Genomic DNA, 20322 nt, shown 5'->3' with positions numbered 1-20322 from the left:
TTTTAAAGGATCATTGGCTGCTGAGTTGAAATTGATTGTAGGGGAGTAAGAAAGGAAGCAAGACCAAGGAGTAGGCTGTTGTAGTAATCGAGGTGAGGGGAGATGGTGGTCTGGACCAGAGCACAAGGAAGTCATAATCTCTATTCAGAGAAAGAAAGGAGTCAATTATGACTTCCAGGTTTTGGGCCCGAACACAAAGAAGCATAAGGTTGCCGTTTACTGAGATAGAAAAGCCTGAGGAGGAAAAATGGAGGGTGGGAGTAGGGGAGAAGAGGCATTCTGTTTTGGCCATATTAAGTTTGAGATTCCTATTAGAAATACAAGTGGGAAAGTTGATTTGCATATCCAAGTCTGGAGTTTAGGGGAGAGATCCAGGCTGGAGGGAGAAATTAGGAGTCATCAGTGTGTAAGAGAGTATTTAAAGCTGAGACTGGATGAGATCACAAAGGAAATAAATTGAGATAGAAAAAAAAGGTTCCCAGGACTAAGCCCTGAGGCACTTCAAAGTTAAGAAGTTGGGGAGATGAAGAACCATCAGAGGAGATTGCAAAAGAGCGGCTCGTGAAGTAGGCATAACCAGGAGGGTATTTGTAGGAGACAGGAGATCATGGTTGGCAGATGCTTCTGATGTGTGAAGTAGGGTAAGGACAGGGACTGAGTTAGCAACACAGAAGTCATGGGTTACTTGCACAAGCCATTTCCAGGAGTGAGAGAGATAATAGATAGAACTGATCGATACTACTGGAATCCAAAGGAGGTTTGAGTTTGCACTCAGTTAGGAGCAGGGATCAAAGAAGGCTCCATGGATTCCAAAATCCTGGGTTTGAGTTCAGCCCAGCCTTTCTCACTAAACCTTTCCATTCTCAGACTCTCAAAATCTGAAAGAGGCTTAGGAATCCCAATCAGGTATCCTGCCCAGAAGGTATGGGGGTAAGCCACTTGAGGATAAAAGAGGAGAGATGAGGATGCTGTTACCAACACCTTTCCCATCCCTATGGGACTCTATTCTTGTTTTGTGCTCTTACATTTCTCTTTTTGAAATGTTAAGTGTTTTTAAATAGCTTTTTTTTCATATTACACAATTAGCATATGTTCTTTGTAGAAAAACAGAAAAAGCCATAGCCCAAATTTAAAACTACTCTGAAAACTCAACGTGGAGATCACAGTTAACACTTTACTGTACCTCTTTTCAAATGGCTTTTCTCTATACTGTTATTTAAATGGAAAAAATGTGGTTATATTCTGTATTGTACATATTTTTCTAATTTATTTTTTAACAATTTATTTTGAACATCTTTCCATATCACAAAATATGCTCCTACAATACCCTACTGCATGTTATATCAAAGTACATATATAAATATAACATATTTAAGGAGTCTTTTGCTGGAGACTAAGGCACCACAAATATGTAGCCAGAGCCAAGCCAAGTGAGCTTCATCCCCCAAAATCAAATAAGCAAAAAATAATAATTAGGCCTCTTCCTAGTATTCCCAATTAGCAGCCAATGCCTATAAATTTTATCTTGTAAATTTCTCAAATCCATCTCTATCATCACTACCATAACCAGTTACCATCATCTCTCACTTGGACTGTTGCCATCACCACTTAACAGGTCTTAATATGCTCTTACCCACTCCCACCCCTTCTCCTTATTGTAGTCAGAGTGATTTTTTTTCTCAAGCACAAGTCATTCCTCTTCTTGAGGTTTTTCAGTGATACCTACTGGAATACCTAAAATTTAAGACTAATAACATCAAATGTTGGCAAGGTGGGAGGATAAAATGGTAAAGCAGTTTACACCACTGGAAAACTGTTTTGCAATTTCTTATCAAAGTAAACAGACATCTAACTCTGTGATCCAGCAATTTCAATCTTCTGTATTTACCCAAGAGAGAGATCAATGTGTTCACAAAAAGACCTCTGCAAGAACATTTATATAAGATTCACTCGCAATAGCCACCAATACAACCCAAATGTCCATGCACAGGAGAGCAGATAAACAAGTTGTAGTATCCACACAACAGAATACTACTCAATAAAATATTTAAAAATAATGAACTATGGTGATGGAGATCAGAAAGTGATAGCAAGGGATGGGTTTATTTTTTGTTAATTATTCCTCAAAAAAATATGTATAGTCATTTCTTGAGTTAAAACAAAAACCCTCAACTCAGCCTTATGAGATGAACCTTGCCTGTCTCTTCAGCTTCACCCTGCACCATTCTCTGCCTTCTTTAACATGTTCCAGCTGCCCTGGCCTTCTTTTGGGGTCTCAACTCTACATTGCTCCCTTTTGCTCCAGCCTTGATACAAACTGTTTCCTGGACCTCAAATGTTACACTGCATCCTCGCCCATTCCTAACCTCCAACCAGCTCAACCTCCACACATACTTTAACCTCAATTCTAAGATCTTCCCAGGGGAAGACAATCAACTGATTTTGCAAATAAGGGAATAATTTTAATTTTCTGGCCTTCCTAGATATGTTCTTGTCTTCCATCATATACTTTTTCACATTATCTTTTCTTCATAGGACTTCTCACAAGTCTTAATTATTCACTTATTTGAAAGATTAGTTGACTTTCTTCTGCAATAGTGGAGAAGGACCCCATAAAAGCAGGACCACATCTGTTTTGCTCACTGGTTTCTCTCCAACACAAAGTAAGTGATTAAGAAATATCTATGGGGAAGGAGACAGGTATAGCTCAGAGCAAGAGCATGTGCTTAGCATGCATGAGGTCCTGGCTTCAATCCTCAGTGCCTCTAAATAAGTAAATAAATAAATAAATAACCTAATTACCTCTCCCCTAAAAAAATAAAAAATAAAATAATACAAAAAAGGAAATATCTATTGAAAAAAACAAATACAGTAATGTACATGTTTATTCATTTATGATTTTCAGGATAAATTCCAAGATGACGGATTGTTTGGGCAAAAGTTAGGCACATTTTGAGGTTATTTATATGAACTGCAAAAGGCCCACCAAAAAGATGGTATTAATTTGTACCTGTACTAGTAGGAGACCACTTGGTTCTTACAGCCTTTGTCTACACAGGGCATTATTTATATGTACACACCTATTTGCCATTCCTTTGCTTCTTTATTTATTCAAATGTTATTTATTGAGCATCTGTTGTGTACCATGTACCAAGCCAGATGAATTCGATCAGTACCTTTCACATTTTTTTGCTTAAATACCACTCTAAAAGAATTTTGAAAAACGAGATACCCTTTAGTACTACGTTAAGTTGACATTTAATATTTTCCATCATATTATTAAAAGTTGAAAAGGATATAATTTCTAATATATTATAAATTCTGACATTTTAAAGTATAATTACTCCAATTTAACAATGGGTTCTATATGCACTAAAAACTTAATTACTATCATCACTAAATTATCATCATTAATTATCACTAAAATATACAGTCTCTTCCTTAACAGAATTTTATGTCATTCTTTTTTATCCTTGAATCCATATTTCCATGAATGCCCATGAAAGAATTTTATCTCAGTATATTTTTATGCTTGGAAGTCTTTACCCTGGTTTTTAATCTTACTTTATCATATTTAGTAACAATAAATTATTTTAAATTATTTCCTTTGATGATAAGGCTTTGTAAGTTAAAAATTATTCTGTGTTGAGTGATTATTATAATTATTAGTTCATAATTGATCAAAACAACATAATATATAGCCAAATCTGATACATAATTATGAAACATAAGAAGTGAAAATTTGTCAGAAATCAATCTCTCAATGATCTCATTAGGATAGGAGTGTTAGTGTTCTTTCCATTTGTTCACTGCAAGAATGAGATAGGATTTAGCAACAGTTCTATTTCTAATTTTCAATGTTTAATAAGTGCTAAGAAATATCATACAACAAAGAATGCTAGATATCCACCAAAATCATTTTTCTTCTTTTCCTTGGTCATAAGATACTAGCTAGATATGTGCCTGGACTATATTCCCCAGCATCCCTTGTAGAGGGCAGTGCCAGTTTTCAATATATTGCCTCTCAGCTCAAATTACCCTTTTTGTTTGCTCTGTGAAATGGATCTGGGCCCTTTAAACATTTTTCCCTCACTTTTTGGCACTGAAGCTTTGTCAGTAGAGGGTGCTGGCGTAACATTAAAGGAGAAGACAGTTTTACTTCCTAACCCCTGTGTACAGGCTTCTGATGTGATCAGTTTCTCGTGTCCAGCTACTTCAGGGCACAGCAGCCAGCTTCCAGCAGCTTTTTCTGGCACCACTTATCTTGCGTGATTTTGTAGCAGAGCACCTCTGACTCCCTGTGCCTGTGAGGACTCCTATGGTGCACAGTAGCCAGCAACACTCAGCTCCCAGCAGCTCCCCTTGGCATCATACCTTCCTGGGCAGTTTTGTAGCAAAGTGCCTTGAGCAGCTTTCTCTGGCACCCAGGAGGGTGGATTTCTAGCAAGTACCATCAATCAGGCATTCCTCTGCCTTTCAGTGACCCATGGCCATGCCTTCTGCTACAGTTTTACATTGTCCAAACCTGGCACATTCCAAAAAAAAGTTTGACCTTTGCCTAGCTCCTGGGAAATAACCTCTAAGCCCTTGGAATATTCTGCTTGAGAAGGGTGTCTTTGTTTACCTAGGACCTTGGGCCATGCCAATCGTTCGGGCTAACAATGTGATTTATGGGGCAGGGGGGCAGGGAAAGAGGCCTTGGACCACACAGTATCAGTTGACCTCTGGAGAGGCTAGAGACTGAGTATCTAAGGTCAGCCAAGTGGGCAGTAAGCCCTGGACAGCAAGGCTCAAGTGAGCTTCCCTCTTTGGCAGTACTTCATGAAGGTTTTCATGCATCATTGCTGGGAGAATGAAGTGCTGTCCATACGACTCCACTGGGAGAGGACAAGTGGGAGCTTGTGCGTGGTCTCCCCTGGACTCTGCCCTTGTGCCTTTTTTCCTTGCTGATTTTAATGTACATCCTTTCACTCTCATAAATCACGACCCTGAGTATAATAGCTTTTCTGAGTTCCTGGAGTCCTTCTCACAAATCATTGAACCTGAGTGTGATTTCGGGGCCCTCCAACACACCTCTCCAACGAGGGTGACTCTCAGCCCTGAGGGTGGAGAAGTAGGGACTCTTCCTTGGCACTCTGTCTCAGCCCAATGAGTAGTATCTGTTCTTTATCTGCTATTTCTTTACTTCTGAACTGCCAATCTCTTGTTATTCCAATCTTCTGTTACAGTTAATAATCCTTTGTATTTGAACTCTTCCTATTCAAATTACTTTGTGGTTTCTCTCTTGACTGGACCCGGATAGATAGAGTGGTCATGTTACTTAGTTCCCTCTCAGGGGAATAAAGTGTGCTATTTCTGGGCGAGGGCTATTAGAAAAACATGTGTACCTCCTCCCTGCATGCACTCTTCCAGCTGCATGTAGATGATGACAAGATCCTGGAGGATGGTGGAGGCACAAGATGGAAGAAGTCTGGCTTTCTGACTCACCACATGCAGGAGAACACCTGCCAATTAAGAAATAGCTTTGATGATGGATGTTTGAATCATGTTTAAGTCTATTTGTAACAGCAGTTTAACCTACCCTAACTAATATACCTTGTTCACCTAAACAAGTTCTTAAGAATGGAAGGAGTTGTGTGTATGTGTTTTTAAATAGAAATGCCATTCCATTCTTGTAAGTACTTCCAAGTTACACATCAGAATTCACATACTGATCTTTAATCAGAAATTATTTTAAATGATCTATCAATTAAGAATTCTGAAAAAAAAAGTTCTGCTAGGTCCTCCTTCAATTGTTGAAAATAAAAGCTTGGAAACAATTTAACTTACAAAAGTAGAAGTTATCAGTCATTAGAATCTAATCATGTTCTTAGTTTCTGATAAGTATACCAAAAAGTCTTTTGCCAAGAGTTAGATACCAAATGACTCTACACCAGTGGTTCTCAAGTGTGGATTTCAGACAAGTTGCATTAGCATCATCTGGAAACTTGTTAGAAATGCAGAGTTTCAGGCCCCACCCCTGACCTACTGAATCAGAAACTTTGGGGGTGAGATCAGTAATCTGTGTTTTACCAACAAGCCCTCTGGGGGCTTCTGATGCATGCTTGAATTTGAGAATCACTCCTGCTTATTATGTCTGTTAAGTCTTTCACCTGGACTTGTAGTTAATCTGATGGTTTCTAAAGGGGTTCAAATATTGAAATATTAGTTTCAACACATCTTTGCCATTTGTATTAATTGTCTGTTAGTGCTCAACAGTATTACCACAAACCTAGTGGCTTAAAACAACACACACTTATTTTCTCCCAGTTCCTGTGGGTCAGGCATCCCAGCATAACTTAACTGGGTCCTCTACTTCAGGGTCTCACATGGTTGCCATTAAGGTGTCGGCTGGGACAGCAGGCTCATCTGAGGCACAGCCAGGACAGGATTGACCTCTAAATCCACGTGGTTGTTGGCAGCATTCAGTTGTTTGCTGTCTGCCAGCTAGAGGCCACCCTCAGCTCCTTGCTACGTGGGTCTTCCCAAAATGGTCACTTGCTTCAAGGCCAGCAAGGGAAGAGTCTCTCCTGACAAAACTGGTGCTGCAATAGCATGTAACATAATCACACACATCCTATCAGCTTTGCAAGTCTCAGGTCCCGTACACACAGGCAGGAATCCCAGGAAGCAGGGATCATCAGGGCCACTTCAGACTCTTTCTGCCATATCACTCAATATTTTTTTGTTTAAATGCCTTTGTTTCATTGCATACTTTATCTCTACTTTTTCAAAACTGCAGAGGTTCCATTTAGATCATTCAATACTAAATATTCTGAAAAATATTTACTAGAACATCTTTGGCATGGCTGGGCTTCATTGTCCAACCAATCAGCCAAACCTGACTACGTACTACTTTCTGTAAGAAACAGTCTACTGTCATTTTTCAATTCAAATAAATGTGTTAGCACCAATTTTAAGAAAAAATATGAAAAGCTGGAATAATATGTTTTGTAGCACATAATTAAGAAAGATTACTAAAAGCAGTCACACCAAGAGCAAACTGATACACAGCTAATATAATTAATCAAATCTGAGTTATCAAAACAAGATGGTAATGGTAGTATTCATTATCTTCTAATTATCCAGTCTGATACGTGGCTAAAGTTATCAATTATTATTAATGTGATGAGTATTACTGAAAGCAAGGTACTCCTTCAGTAAATGTGAGTTCATGTGAATATTGAACTCTAGTGGGCAGCTTTTGGGGATAATGCAATAAAATAATGCATTAAAAAGCCAAAATAGCTCCATTTATTTAATTAGACATTATGATTAAATTTCACATGTATTTAATTAAAAAGAAAGGTATATATATTGCTAAAACTAATTGGCCTGGCAGCTAGCATATAATTTTATTTTTTTGTTAATAGGAGCTGGAAAATCTTATTATAAGCTGAAATAAGATGAGTATTGACTATAATTGTAATGCACATTTCACAATATGATTTGACAAAGTAGGCTTTAACTATTTAATTGAATGATGCACACCAAATTTGAAAGCATGTGAGATTTTTATATAGCATATATTTTGTATGCTTGTATGAAAGATATTTTATTTCATTTGCAACTTCGTTTTTTTATTTCAAGTCTATGAACCATTTTATTTAAATTCATCTATCTTCCTACCTATTTATGTACTTTTCAATGAAAAGTGTATGTCATGCAAGTTCTTAAGTGTAAGGACGTTCTCTGAGTCTGGTAGAAGTTCTCACAAGCTGAATTTGCTGGATGTTTTCTCGTGATTGCATTCAAGTTAAACATTTTTGGCAGGACTGCTACTTACGTTATTGTACGCTTCCTATCACATCACCTCAAGGGCCCATGATATAAATTTGCACTGATGTAACTGATGCTGAGTTTGGTCACTTGGTTAACATAGAGATGACAATTCTTTTGACAATAAAAGTACTTTTTCCCCACTTGTAATTAGTAAGTAGCCTGTTCCCCAACTAAATTTCATATGATGGTTTTATCATCCTCTGAAAATCTTGCCTGAGTAAATAAATACACACATTGGTCTTTTCCCAAGGTTGATTTTCTGGTATGTCTTGAAAGGTAAGTAGATCCAGAAAACTTTACAGATACATTTTTTAAAATTAGCATCCTTAACTGCATTGCTTCAGTTGTTTCAGCGGCTTCTCCTTCCAATTGGTGACAGCTCCTAGGAATGAGTGTTGAGGATAATTGAAAAGAATTCCCTCTCTCTTAGGTCAGGTCCCCCAGAAACAGCCTGAGATTGGGACTCTGTTCAAGTGGTTTATTGGGAAGTGTTCTCAGGAGAGGAGGAGTAAAGGCAGTCGAAAAGGGCCAAGGGGAAAGCTAAGCAAGAATGTTCTAGAACACAGTTATTCCCACTTCGAGAAAAGAAGATTAGCCTTTTTTATCCCAAGCCAGTCAGTTATTGGCAGAGTCTGTGGTGGCCGGGGGCATGGCCTCCCCGGTAGGAGGGCTCCAGTGTGGCCAAGAGCAATTCTCTGAAGAAGGGGGCAGCTAAGAACCATTACCAGCTACATTCAAATTCAAAATGTTTGTAAACGTTGAGCTAACTAAACAAAAGTTACCTAAAAACTGTTTTCCTCTAATTTATGACCCTTAGAACAGATAAATAAGTTAATGGAACAGATTTAAAGGATACGCTCATACAGAATTTTACAGATGACAAGAACATTATTTCAAGTCAGTGGATTTTTTTTTTCACTTAGGGGTCTTTTGCTAGCAAGTGAAAAACCCAAATTTTATATACACACACACATATATACAGACACACACACACATATACATTTATTTATTTATTTATTTATTTATTTATTTATTTATTTATTTATTTTTATTTATATTTATATATAGGCTCACATCACTGAAAAGTCCCAGGGTCCCAGGGTAAGACATAGTTGGATCCAGAGGCTCAGATAATTTCACCAGTACCTAGTCTCTTTCCATCACACAAGACTCTTCTTTTCATTGTGTTAGTTTCATTCTTGGGCTACACATGGTGGTAGTCCCTGGGAGCCCAGGCTTACACTTTTACAGCTTCAAGTCCAACAGATAAAGACTATCTCTTCTGAAATGAGAACAGTAAGTCTTGATTCTGGATTGTCTTGGCTTGAGTCATGCCCCAGCCCTGAACCAATGACTGTGGCCAGGGAGATGATACCAAGGTGGATTTACATATCCAGTCCTGGAGCAAGAGCTAGTGTCAGTTCCAAACAAACCATATGGACTGGGAGGTGGTTCCCCAAGGGAAATAGAAGGGCTTTTATTAAAGAAGAGGCAAAGGATTCTGGACAGGAGGCAAAAACAACAGATGTTTCCCATAACTGCTTATTCAATAAAGATGTTTAGACATCTGATAAGCCATCTAAAAACACCAAGGTTGGGGAGTGGGGAGTAAAGCTAAGCACCTATTTACTCTTTACGTCAGAATAAATTCCAGGTGATTTAAAAAATGTTATGTAAAAAACAAAACTGCAAATGTACTGGAAGAGAGCATGACTAAATAATTTTAAAAGCTGGGAGTCCTATTTAAGCATGACATGGAACCCAGAAACCATAAAGGATAATATTGATAAAATTTGACCACATAAAGCCTTAAAAGTTTTGTACAACTAAAATACCTTACTGAATGAGATAAGAAAGATCCACAATGAAGATATAATAGTTATGAAAATCTATATACGAAGTAATATAACACCAACCATTATATACCATAAATTATAAAAGATACCAGAAGAAATAGACACAAACACATTTGGAGACTTTAATTTACCTCTCTCAGTCCATGACAGGTCAAGTAGATAAACAATGATAGATAAGACTATATATATAAGTAAGGACATCTGGTAGATTAAATTTCAACTCTGTTCTCTGTTTCCCTCTCCTCCCAAGGGCCTGTGAAACATTCATAAAACTCGACTAAGTATTAAGCTATAAGAAATTATTCTCAGATCAGTGTGCAATAAAACCAGTAACAATAAGAAAATCAGAAAATAAAAAGTTACCTTCAGGGAAAAAAAATTAAAATTCTGTCTTAAACATTTCTTGGACCTAAAAGAGAATAACAACTAAAGGTATAATCTATCTAGAAACAGTAATAATGAAAACAACATATCAGAACCTAGAGTTAAACAGGGTGCAGAGGAAATTCCATTTCTTTGTTTGTAGTGATAAAGGAGATGGAAGAGAAACAAATTAATTTAACCATCTGACTCCAAAATTGTAAAAAGAACAACAAGATAAAGAATAGAAGAGTAGAAAAAAATGAATAAGTCAATGTGTTAGAAAACTGAAAATAGTAGAAATAAATCAAGATGAAACAAATTAAGAGAAAAAATAATAACATAGCTTAAAATTTAATCAATTTCATTAAGAGAGAAAAAGGGTACAACAGATAGAATAATGACCTCCTAAAGATGTCCACAGTCTAATCATAGCAAAAGGGACTTTTTGCAGATGTGATTAAGGCAAAGGACCTTGAGATGGGGAGAGTATCCTGGATAATCCAGGTGAATTCAACCTAGTCATATGAGTCCTTCAAATCAAAGAAGTATTCCTGGTTGAGGTCGGAAAAAGAGGTAACAATGGGTGATGGGTCAGAGAGACATATGTGAGATTTTGTCCTACCATTGCTGGCTTGAAGACGGAAAGAAGAGACCATAAGCCAAGGAATGCGTGCATCCACAAGAGACTGGAAAATGCAAAGAATCAGCTCCTCTCCAGATCCTTCAGAGAGGAACACACACAGCCCTATGGACATCTTGATTTTAGCCTGATGACACTCAAGTCAGACTTCTGACCTACTGAAATGTAAGATAATAAGTCATTATGTTTGTGGTGAGTTGTTACAGCAGGGAAAAAAAAAAAAAGCTAATACAATGAGGAAGTTCAACTTCAAAAATAAGAAATGACAAGGGAGAGGGTCTAGCTCAGTGGTAGAGTATGTGCCTAGCATGCACAAGATCCTGGGTTCAATCCCTGGTACCTCCACCAAAAGTAATAAATAGATAAACTTAATTACTGTCCCCACCAAAAAAATGACAAGGGAGAAATAAGCCTAGAATCAGAGGAAAATTTTACATTATGAACCAAATTTGCTAATTCTATGCAGATAACTCTGAAAACCTAAATGAATAAATTTCTAGGAGAATACAACTCTCTAAAATTAACCCCAGAAAAGGTAGAAAATATAAATAGACCAATTTCCAAAAGATGAGTTTTTTATCAGAGAGCTACTCCCTCAAAAAGCAGCAGATTCACAGAATTTCATAGGGAATTTTTACCAGACTTTTGTGAGTTGATAATGTCAATGTTGTTTAAACTGTTCCATAGCTTAGAAGAAAAAAAAAGAAACCTTGCAAATTTTTTAAATAATAAGAATATAATATTGATACAGATAAATGACCAAACTGTATACATAAGACATATAAATCAATCTAATTTATTAATATGGATATAAAAATCATAAATGAAATACTAACAAATAGACCCAGCAGCATTAAAAAATAATAGTAAAGCCTACGTGAGTTTTACTCTGAGAATGCATGGATAGTTCAATACTAGCAAACCTATGAGTATAATTTATATTAATAGACCTAAGAGGAAAATTAATATGATCATTTCCATAGACACTGAAAAGATATTTGACAAAAGTAAAAGAGCATGCATTTAAATCACTAATAGATATAGAAAGAATGAAGGAATTAGAAAATCATCATTTGGCAACCACTATGATAATGTAATTAATTCAAACTAAGAATCATCAGTGGATGCTAAAATTAGTATGTGAAAATTTGAGGACTAACAGAGTATTTGCAAAGTCTCAGAGTATCTCCCCAAAGATACTAACTAATTGCAAAAGAAAAAGTAGTAACTTTATAGTGGAAAAGTCTGATTAACACCACCAAGTGATGATGAACATTAATATCACTGATAATAGGACAACTCAACATCATGTGACTCCTGATACGATGCATCACTTTCGTGATATTCCTGCCAGGGAAGCATAACCTTATTCTAATCATGAAGAAACATCAGACAAACTTAAACCAAGGAATTTTGTACCCAAAACACAAAAAACAAAAAACCTGACCTGTACAGTTTTTAAAATGTCAGTGTCATGAAACACAAGGAAAAAACTTAGGAACTGTTTCAGATTTAGAACAAAAAACTTCTAGAGAAACACAACAAATGAATGCAAAGCTTGATCCAGAATTTCCCTTTGCTATAAAGGACATTATTGGGACAGTGGGTACATCTGAATAAGGTCTGTAGGTTAAATAATATTATGTTAATATTAATTTCCTGATTTTGATCATTGTACTTATGTTTATAAGAAATACACAATGGAGCATTTAGGTGTAAAGGAACATCCTATGTTCAATACATATATGTAAGTCCAGGAAAACATGTGTATGAATAAGTCAATGTGTAATAAATCTAATTTAATATAATCATATTTACATATATGTTTATATTAAATTAGAGAGAAAAAGGAAATGTGGTGAAATGCAAACATTTGAGAAATCTGGGTGTAGAGTATGTGGGAATTCTTTGTACTATTTTTGTAGTTTCTTAAACAGCTTTGACTGCGATGAGGAAAGAGAGGTAAGTTGGTCAAAGGTTGGGGTATTTGGAGGTTTTTGAATGAGAGAAACCTGAACATACTTAAATAGCAACAGGAAGATGTGGGGAGAGGGGAGAGCGTTCAGAATGGGGGTGAGCGTGCAGGAGGGAAGGAAAGAGCAAGGATGAGAGGGAGAGAAGAGAAATACTGAGGAAATGCCTGTGACTATGAAAAACAATACACGTTCCATGCAGAATATAGTAAGGTAGATACAAACGAATACAAATCACCATCATGTTAGGACTAACACAAAGGCTAGCTGACAGAGAAATTTCAGGTGCAGGCAGGCGAGGGAGGGGGAAGCCAGGAGCACAGAGGCATGGACTTGCTCCTTCACTGTCTTGTTTTTTTTTTTAAGGTTTTTCTTTTTTGGAGGGGGAGATAACGAGGCCTATTTACTTAATTATTTTTTTAATGGAGGCACAGGGGATTGAACCCTGAACCTCATGCATGCTAAGCGGGCACTTTACCACTGAGCTGTATACACCCACCAATCCCTCACTTCTTAGATGAGGAAACTAAGACTTGGAGACATGAAATTACCTTCTTTAGGTTACAGAGCTAGTTAATGGCAAACATCATTTTCTAAATTCCAAATTCAGTGTTTCCTAGGACCTATCACTAAAGTTGTCAACCAAAGGAGGTACTGTCCACTGGAAGCAATGGCAGATGTGTGGGAGCCTTTTTGATCATCATAAGACAAGGGGATACTATTGCCAGTTAGTGGATGGGGAACAGAGAAGTTAAACTTGCTGCAGGGCCAGGAAGACCTGCACAATGTAGAGAGAACTGTCCAAAATACCAACCACACCTCTGTTGGGAAAACTTACAGGAACTGTGTCTAGAAATCAGGTTTCTGGGGTCAAGGTCCAGCCCACCATTAGTGAGCTATGTGACTGGGCAAGTCACCAATCCTCATTCATCTTGAAAGTGAGAGTTTTATACTGGACAGAAGCTCACATCTTCCAGCCTTTGACTTGCCCAGATTCTGTCATCACGTTTGGTTGGCCCCTCAGAGGAGGCCAACGGTGGCCATTAGCTGACTCTGCCAATGACACACAGGTGTAAGCAGGGTAAATCCCCAAACCCTTCTCTTTGTAACCTCCTTGGCCTGGGCCGGTTCACAGATTTACTAAGCTAGGCATCAAGCATCTTAGATTGTAACTATGCTCTTGTTTATAAAACTCTTTATAATTACAAAGCATTTTCACCGCACTATTTCATTCACTCCTCCCATTAACCTTATGATGTAGTTATTACTACAACTACAATTTTATAAATGAGAGAAACCAGATTCAGAGTACAAATGACTTGCCCCAGATAACTGGGTCAGTAGTTGAAAGATGGAGCTGGGATGAAGCCCTGTCTTCTGAGTCCAAATTCAAAACTCTTTTCAGGTCCGCTCTCCACTGCCCCACCATTGTCCTGTGGACAAGTGCCAGTCTTGGACCTGCTGCCTTTGGTCAGGCTGGGCGATGATCTCTCTTCCCCATCCTCCTTCTCTCCGACCACTCTTTTCACCCAGGATCAGAAATTAACTAGAGAGCAAGTAAGAAGACCACAAGCTTGCTCTGAGATTCCTTACAAAACAGCTTTCTAACAACCAACAATGGACAGACCACTGATTTGAAAGATAGTGAGCTCTCTGTTGCAAGGAGTGTTTAAGAAGACATTGGAAGACTATCTGGCAAAGATGTGATAGAGGAAATGCCTGATTTGCAAACTAAAAAGGTCTTCACAGTCCTTTCCAAATTTGAAGTAGAGGCCTCTGTGCTTAGGAAGACAGCATGGTTCGGAAGCTGGCTGGGCAGAGGCCCAGGCTGTGGAATAGAGACAAGTCTGGAGAAGGAGAGAAAGAAAAAAAAAAATCGGAAAGAGATTTTGAAGACGAAAGCAGATTCTTATCTTCCAAGAAAGAGACTGGAGTCCCAACAGGGATGTGGAGACAAACTGGGTTGATGCCTAAGGAGGAAGTTAGGGGAAATGTCAGTATTTCTCAAATAGCCTTGCCCAAAAATGTGTCAACAAACACCCAGCCAAACTTCACTGCTCAGGCAACACAGACCAGAATCAGACGAGCAGTCTCTTGAGAGAGAAGTACTTGAGTTAAAAATATATTAAATTCACAATCAATCAAAAATGCTATAGGCTCAGAGAATGTCTTTGAATTAGACATCTTTCATTTCCCTGGAAGCAGGTGGTGTGGGATTCTTTTTAAAGCATTATCTGAATCAACAAGTGGGGGTGGAGGGGACTGGCCTTCAGTGGGAAATTGGCATTTCACCTTTCAGCGATGTTTTGAACGCAATTCTACGGGCAGTTCTGGGGACTACTGCTTTTCTTGCAATGGAAGCCAGGTCCAGAATGTATCTTGGCAGCCTGGTAGCTTGAAATAAGAAATGATTTCAGGTGAAAAAAGGATTCACATTTACAGTAGCCTACAGAATGCCCTTTCCCAAGATCCTTTAGAAATCTCATTCAATTTCTCTTTTCAACAAGGGTACAAAGACTTTAATAAGTTTAGGAAAAAAGGTTTTAAAATAACTCCTTTTCTTACACATGTAAAGCATTGAGAAAATATAGATGTACCAAAAGAAGGAAATAAGCATTATGTGTTTCGCCACCACCCAAAAATAAGTATTTTGGTATGTTTACTAGATATTTTTTAATTTGAATTTTAGTTTTTTTGAATGGTACAAAATCAAAGTGGCATTAAAAAGATTCCTTGAAAAGTGTTGTCCCCACCCCACCTCCATCTATCGTGTTTCCCACCCACTCCCACCCTCTTAGGTGAACTCTTTTTGGTTGTTTGTGGATCCTTCCAGTGTTCCTAAATGCAGATCCAAGTAAAAACATAAATTTTTACTTTACACCTTTCTTACTATAAAAGGCAGCGTACTGCATACACTGTATCTAGCATCTTACACTTGACAATATATCCTAGTTCAGATTTTTTCATGTGTTTTTGCAAACATTTTCGTTTTTGCTAAAATGGAATCTTATTTTTGTAATTTGCTTTTTTCACTTAAGAATCTTTTATAAAAATGTTTATGTATCATCAAACATTCAACAGTATGATTTTTTTAATTTATTTTCATTTATTTATTGTATTTTGGGTTTTGGGGGTGGGGAGGGAAGAAATTACATTTATTTATTTATTCTTGGAGGAGGTACTGGGTGGGGATTGAACCCAGGACCTTGTGCATGCTGTGCATGCTAATCATGCGTTCTACCACTTGAGCTACACCCTCCCCGAGACAGTATGATTTTTAAAGGCTACAATGTCAGGAAAAAGCCATGGTACACTAATATGGCTGGTTTGTGCCTCCCCTAGGATAGTCTCTGGAATAACAAAGCAAAATTCTCTGGCCTCTGGAGTCAAGAGGCTTATGGACGAGTCCCAGCGCAGACAGTTGTGAGCACGTAGGCAAGACTGAGGCTGTGAGCATCAGTTACCAGGATTTTCACCTTCTCACTCACAACAATGCCAGCCTGGCCTCTAACCCAGGACTACAGTGAAGAGTAAACGAGACAATGGGTAGGAAAAGACCATTCAATGTGCAGCAACAAGGTGTTAAAATACTGACATAGCTACACCATACACACATGCACACACCTAAGCACACAAGTGTCTACATTTTAATAGGGAACTCTTTTGGTTACTATTTTATGATTTTTTTGATAAACATCTTTTGCCAAAATTTGAGTCTTCTAAAAACATTTTTCTTGTTACATATTTCATGATATGCATTATAGAGAAATTTGGGGAGCAAAGGAGAAAATAATCTAGAATTTATTTGCAAAATCCTTCCAAAATTTTCACAGATTTATGACTGTATGTGTACATACATACACACATATAACTTACAAAACTGGGCTCATAGTGTATAATTTGCTTTTGTAATCTCCTATTTCCATTCAATAACATATAATAAATACCATTTCATATTCACAAATATAATGTTATTGTTATTAAGAGCTACATAGAATTCTACTGTATTAATGAAATACTACACTTTGTCTAAACAATCCACTTTGGTTGGAAATGTAAGTTCTTTTGAGATGTTTGTGATTGTATGTAATGCTATACTGGACATCTTCATAGCCAAGTATTCACATTCATTGAAGAAGTCCATTTAGCACAAGTGTTGCATGTTTTCTATTCACTCAACAACAGCTCTTAAGCACCCATTAGTCACCATGAAATGTCGAGGTGCTGGGGTTACAAAGATGAATCTGAAACAAGAACTGTTAATCTAGGAAAGGATACTGAGAGATTTGTAATTACATTTTCAGCTCGCTGACCACCCCCAGGTGTCCAGGTGTCTCTGGTGACCCCTTTCACAACCCTAAATGTTATTCATGCAGCCACCCTACTCCCTCACCTGAAATGACCCTTTCTCTGCCTGCCATACTTCTACTCATCTGTTAAGACTCAGTCCAAATGTCCTTTCCTCTATGGAGACTTCCCGACCCCTAAATGAGTCTCTCGTGGAGAATTTTAAGGCCTCAGAGCACCTGCTGCATTCCATGTGTAATTATCCATATACCTCCTTATCTTGTCACTTGCTCTGCACTGTACGTTCCTTGGATTTGAAGACTTTGTCTTATTATTTCCAGCTCTGCCCAGCAAGATGCCTAGCATACAGAAGGTGTTGCCATGGAATGTTTATTGAATGAATCAGTAGTACTGCGAGATTAGTATAATAACAGATACAAGAACTGAAGCTACATTATTGGCAAAGCAGGGCTCTTAGCAAAGGCCCATGGTTAGCAACTTTTTTAAGGGATGACTCAGCTGTCCTGGTCCACGGGCAGGGCTAGCTTTTCCCATGTCCACACGTTGTCCTTCTCTCTCTCTTGACCCTGACTATTGAAGACCTAGACTTCATTCCGAGGTGTCATGGCTCGCTTAGGCAGCCTAGGGGCACCATGACGTCACTAGGGCCTAAAACTTGCATAATTAGGGGAACCGTTTAAAAGAAAAATGTACAAAATCATGAATATCAAATTAGTTATATCAACCAAGGAAAGAAATCACAAGTTACAAACTTCAAAAGCTGACCAACATTGCAAAATCTGTAACTGCCCAATGCACCTCTCTAAGGCTTTTTTAATTTTTAAATTATGCTGAGGAAAATATACATGATCTGAAATTAAGGAGTACATAAGAGCATTTCAAGTACATTTTATTTTTTTAATTTTTTCTTGAAACTCATTCTCATATTTATTCTTGTTTTTTCTTTTCTTTTCTTTTCTTTTTTGGAGGTAGGGGAAAGTCAAGTACATTTTAAATGGCTCTAATCTGGGGCAGGAAATATGCATGATAAACCTGTAGAATGTTGTTGTGCCAGAGAGTATACAAGTACTGAAAAAACAGATGGTCACCTGCCAGAAGGACATGGGAACCAACAGGAAATGCTCCTGATGCATCAAAACAATCTGAGTAACTAAAATAAATAAAGAAGTATAGGATTATAACCCTAAGTATAAAATAAATATGCAGAGTCCACATTGATATAAATAAATTGAATAAATAGAAAAAAGAAAGGAAGGAAAGAAGAAAGAAAGGAAGGAAGGAAGAAAAAGAGAAAAATTCCAAGTAGACGAATTCCAAATAATTTATGTAGACACTGCTTCCTCAAGCAGAGTTACATAACCCTCCATCCTGTAAGTGTGGGCTGCACAGAGTAATTCTTTTCCAAAGAATACAGTAGGAAAAAGGCAGGGATGGGAGGAGTAACATACAGTGGAGAAGCCTGGCAAACACTGCCTCAGCCAGGTAATCAAAGTAACACTAACAGTGATCGGTCATGTTGCTAGGACAAATCCTTGACACGATGAGATGAGAATGGCACTCTGCCTCTGTGGCTCTTCTCTCCAAAACCCACAACCCCAATCTAATCATGAGAAAAACAGACTAATTCCATTCAAGGGGCATTCTACAGAATCTGACCAGTATTCCTCAAAACTGGTCAAAGCTTCAAAAGAAGGAAAATTTGAGAAACTGTCACAATGAAGGGCCTTAAGGATACAAGACAATTAATGTAATGTGGTGTCCTAGATGGGATTCTGAAACAGAAAAAACGACAGTAGGTAAAAACTAAGGAAATCTGAATAAACTATGAACTTTAATGATACTGTATCAATAGAAGTTCATTAACTGTAACAAACATAACTTACTCATGCAAGATATTAATAGTAGGGGAAACTGAGTACAGGGAATACTGACACTGTCTTCACAACTTTTCTGTAGACCTAAAACTACTCTAAAAAAATGCTAACACAACATTGTAAATCAACTACACTGCAAAAAATTAAAGTCTAGGAGGGAAAATGGCTATAGTGTTGTACTGAACTCCATAAATGTGTAATTGAATTATCCCTAAACTTAAATTATTCTTGCTAATGAACATGTGTTGGAATTTTATCATGAGAACACTTGTTCGTAGGCCATCTTGCTGCATCAGAAGAAATTTTCCCTGTTCTTTTGTCTGAAACAACCAGACTTGATCAGTAAATGACGAGTTTCCATATCTTACCTGTAAGTATATACTAAAAAATTAACAGATGGAAGTGAGTACTCCAACAGATAAAAGTTGAACTAAGAATGAGGGCCTGGAGCTAAGTAAATCGGTTCTCCTCTCCCCAACCCTCTGTGGCATCCAAGGGACTGCCCAGGGCTCTGAGCAGTCAATCTGATCATTTATTCAACAAATATTTGTGTTGCTAGGGGATACAGTCATAAACAAGAGAGACAAGACCTCTGCCTTCAGTAAGAAGCAGTCTGAAAACCCTGGGCTGGTTGGAAACCCTGGCTGGACTTTAGAATCACCTGGGGAGCTTTTTAAATATTACCAACGTCTGGGCTTCTCCCCAGCATCTCTGAGGATGGGACCCAGGAGTGTATATGCATTAAAAGCTCCAACAAGAGATTCTAAAGTATAACCAGGATTAAGAAACATTGACTAAATGATCTAAGAACAACCTGCCCTAAAATGGATGTTCTGTGATCTTAGTCACCATGGAAAAGGAGGAGAAAGGGGCTGAAGTCCAGATCCCAGGGAATGTCCCCTCCCCTGAGAGAGCCTGGGGGAAAAGGAGCCTGGGTGGCAGAGGTTTCTCAGCTGAAAGCAAGGCTGGCGCTGGCAGAAGTGGGGGCGAGGGGCGGCACCAAGGAGCAATGGTGCGTAGCAGCCCACGCACTTGCTCGTTTTAGAACAAATCAGCTCTTCTCAGACATATGTACTGAAGAAGCCTCCTCCTGGAATTTTCCAGACAGAGCTGAGGACTACTCCCAGCATAAAATCATCAAGCCTAGATTTGACTTACCCTGATACAAAGATCTCAAGGCTGGAAGGTCCTTAAGGGGGCACCCTCTCCCCCTCAAAACCCCCCACTCCAAGCACATGCCTCACAAGCTCTATGTTTCAGAGTGAGTTTTCGTGGTGCAACCTCACGTACCATGTAGGTATTTGATCTGCCTTTTGGCATTTTCACAACTGCAAACAAGTGCTCTGTTTAAGGAAAAACCTAGAAAACATGGCCAAGGGATAAAAAAAAAAAAGGGAGGAACAAAAATCCAGTAGCCTGAGTTAAACAAATTCCCACCCCCTTATAATCTTATAGGGAAGGTATGACACTCTCCGCTTTACAGAGGA

The sequence above is a fragment of the Vicugna pacos genome, chromosome 1, assembly GCF_048564905.1.
Source record: "Vicugna pacos chromosome 1, VicPac4, whole genome shotgun sequence".
Taxonomy (NCBI): Eukaryota; Metazoa; Chordata; class Mammalia; order Artiodactyla; family Camelidae; genus Vicugna; species Vicugna pacos.
The sequence above is the reverse complement of the archived record's forward strand: the minus strand, read 5'-3'. Positions refer to the sequence as shown.